Source organism: Haemaphysalis longicornis, unplaced genomic scaffold (assembly GCF_048455015.1).
Source record: "Haemaphysalis longicornis isolate Haplotype H1 unplaced genomic scaffold, Haemaphysalis longicornis Haplotype H1 scaffold_2, whole genome shotgun sequence".
NCBI lineage: Eukaryota > Metazoa > Arthropoda > Arachnida > Ixodida > Ixodidae > Haemaphysalis > Haemaphysalis longicornis.
The window spans coordinates 83,851,914-83,855,313 of NW_027526295.1; the positions used below are offsets into that span (position 1 = coordinate 83,851,914).

Here is a 3,400-nt window from a genome sequence, read left to right on the forward strand (position 1 = left end):
GACAACAGAGTCTCCTCGATGACCGGCGGGTTAATTTTAGACAGCCACTCAGCTCTCTCGATACACATCCCCCAGGCTGGCAGTCACCCGAGATGCCAGACGTCAGCTTTGCGCTAAGCGTGGGGCGCTAACGTTCCGCGACCTCTTCACGAAAGCAAAGTAAAAGGAAGAGGTGGGAAAAGAGAAAGTAGCGGGCCCACATCTTTTCAACCCTGTTGCTCTTCATTCCGGAGCAGCACACATCCGGCGCGCATTGTGTCCCGGGGGCGTTCTCTCACTCTAGAGGCGGAAGTATGCAAATTGTAAACAAGAAGAAGCCAACCGAGAACCCCGAAAAGCACCGGATTGCGGCGGAGGTGGCTACGCGAGAGCGAAAGTCTCGCGAAGAAAACAAAAACAGTGCGGGAAGAAAGTAAGGCTCTCGGCTTCACTTGGAAAGTCGTAAGCGCGAGTGGAAGAATGGGAAACGAGACGAAAGAGAAAGCAAAGCGTAACGCATTCGCCGAAGTGGGACGACCACGCACGTGGCGGCAGAAGCGGCCGTCATATAAAAGCGGCCGCCGCTCAACGTCCGGGCACACAATCACTCCCACATCGCACCGTGTCAAGAGTCAGCAGACGAAGCCAGCACGTCGACGACTACCGCAGCCGAAGCCAAAATGTCCACCAGGAGCCAGTCCGTCCAGACCACCGGAATGCTCTGTGCGGTGAGGACCCACCAGCCGCTTTAACTCGATGCCCCACCCACAAAAACAAATAATCAAAAAAAAAAGAGAACGAATCCGGCGATATCGGTTGCCGGTTCTCAGTTTTGCCTCACTAGAAATAGTATTTCTGGATATCGAAAAGCCAATACATTCATGTATTTATCAATTGCAGGAATTCTGGACATAGTAAAAAAATGATATCTTTTAGTCGGCCGCTAATGGCAATCAAGCAAATCAGTGATAACGCAAAATCTTCGAAAATACTCTTTTTATACGGTGAATATACAAACATTAATCCCAAAAAAATGGCTAAAAAGTTAAACACAAGTATATGCCAGTCGCCCTATCTGCCGGGTACTTCCGTGTTTGAAGGCAAAGGTTTATATCCCGCTTGAACTAAAATAGAGAGAACCTCAGCTTTGGAATGACTCTAAGATAGTGTTTTAAAATATCATTTTTGCGTGCACAGCTGTAAAGTTCGCGAAAATGATTTTTCACGCCGTTTCAGCCATATGGTCTGGGTAAGTCATCACAGGGACAAAAATGATGAACAGTTCGTGATGAAAAGAGTATTTTAACGTGTTAATGCGTTAAAATACTGTCATAATACTTCAACACTTCCTAGGATAGTTTAATTGTAGCACTTGTTTCGTAGTTTTTGTGTAAAGGCACATTTTAGCTTATAAATTATATGGTATGCTCTGGACAAACTTGTGTAGATCGTGCGTTTTCTTTAATGAGCTCAAGTTTATCCTAAACTTGCTTACCAATTACCAGCTAAGTGTACATTTATTCCTTCTGTTTCTCCTTTTTTCTGCAGCTCGTAGCCGCCTGCATCATCGCCATGGCCTGTGCCCAGCTGCCCGAAGACGTAAGAATTGGCCACCTACGAAATTATTTGCACGCGAATCAGCAAAATTACTCTGAAAGTTGAGGATATTAGTATTCATATCGATGTTCTCAAAAACCCAAATTTAATATTCACTTCGGAGGCATAATCGTTCAGAAGGCATTGTGCTCAAACAATTCGAATACTTCAGTTATCTTTTTTATTCTCTTATATAGCTGTCTCGGACTCTTGATTTTTAGTAGTTTTTATGCTTGAACAGCCCGAAGAATTAAACGTAGACGTGGGCATTACTTGAAATAGATTCGTTGAAGAAAATGTTGAAGTAAAGGCGTAATACATTACAGTGATGAAGGCAGTGATGTGGTTTCAGTCATCTGGTACATCATCATTAAAAAAGCTCAATCTGTAACTATCCCAAAAATTTGAATATGCAAAAATACCATCTTAGCATAAATACGAATTAGTTTCAGTAAATTATGCCCGTTACTGATCGCTTAAAGCAGATATATGCATACCAGGTTTTCGCCGACTGACTACAAAAAAATGACCGATTGTTGAAGCTTTCAGCAATAAACAGGAATACAACTTTTAGCTTCAGCATTTTTCCAGAGTGTAGATGGGATAAGTACGGATAGCCAAATGGGACAGCTTTCTCAAATTTACCTAATGTAGGTATTACGTCAGCGTTGAATTTTAACAGCACATCTCACGCCGTTTTTGAACCCCTTCCTTGGCGTCTTCCCTCACTCAGCCACCCCAGCCCTACAATTTCGGCTTCGACAACGTGGACGAGTACGGCACCCAGACATACCACAAGGAACAGGGTGATGGCCAGAACGCGAAGAAGGGCACCTATGGCTACAAGGACGCCCAGGGTCTCTTCCGGCGCGTCGAGTACGTGGCCGACCTGAACGGCTACCGCGCCACAGTTGACACCAACGAGCCAGGCACCGCACCAGGCCAGACCGGCGACGCCATCTTCAATGCCAACCCCATCATCGTGCCTGTCACCAAGTCTGCCTCCGCCCCTGTTCCCGCCTTCGCCCCCAGACCAGTCGGAGCTGGTGGAATCCAGTTGCCCTGGTCGATCTAAACACCTCCTATTTTAACTACACTTTAGAAACAATTTTTTCATTCGGAGGGACAAGGTTTTGCTGTGGGTGGTCGCTGTGATTGTCGTGTGTGCTGCAATTCCACGAGTGTTTTACACTGGGTGGAAATATCGGGTTGAAGGCATTTTTTGTTGTGAATGTTATAGTATTTACATCTATTCGCCTTCTACTCTTCGGAACCGCTCTCCAAGCATTCATTGTAGTTCAACTCGGTGTTTAGTTGCTTCTGGTTTTTCAACGGTGCTCAGTAGCTGCTTGCATTTTTCTTCTTAATAAGTTGAAAGTAATTGATCTCTCCAGCCGTGTTTGGGTGTGGACCGCCCGTAGCGAGTCGCACTTTTTAAGTGGACTTAAATTATGAATAAAAGTTCCTCTCTGTGCTATCGCTTTCAAACGTTTGAGAAATAAAATACGTCATGAAGCAAATTTTCTACGTGTATTGTCTTGTTTTACGTGTGATTAACCATGAGTAATATGTTAGCTTCGAAGAAGGGAACAATTTTTAAGTTTCTATGACTGCCACCCTACCTAAGCATCGACTCACTCGGTTGTAGTGCACTGCGACCTCAACGGCCATCGATGAAAGGTGAACATGTTTTTGAAGAGCCGTGATTTCGCAAAGAAGAATGGCTTGCACGGTGTAAATGATTCGAGTCTATCGTGATGATTTATTTGATTGATCTTTATTGTTTTACAAACTTCACTACTCCTTCATAAATGAACTAGAGAGT

At 44.5% G+C, this 3,400-nt stretch overlaps 1 pseudogene; it reads left to right on the forward strand.

The window, feature by feature from the left end:
* The first annotated feature begins 1,903 nt into the window (after window positions 1-1,903).
* On the forward strand, window positions 1,904-2,987 carry LOC144168109 (cuticle protein 10.9 pseudogene; annotated as a pseudogene).
* The last annotated feature ends 413 nt before the right edge of the window (window positions 2,988-3,400 follow it).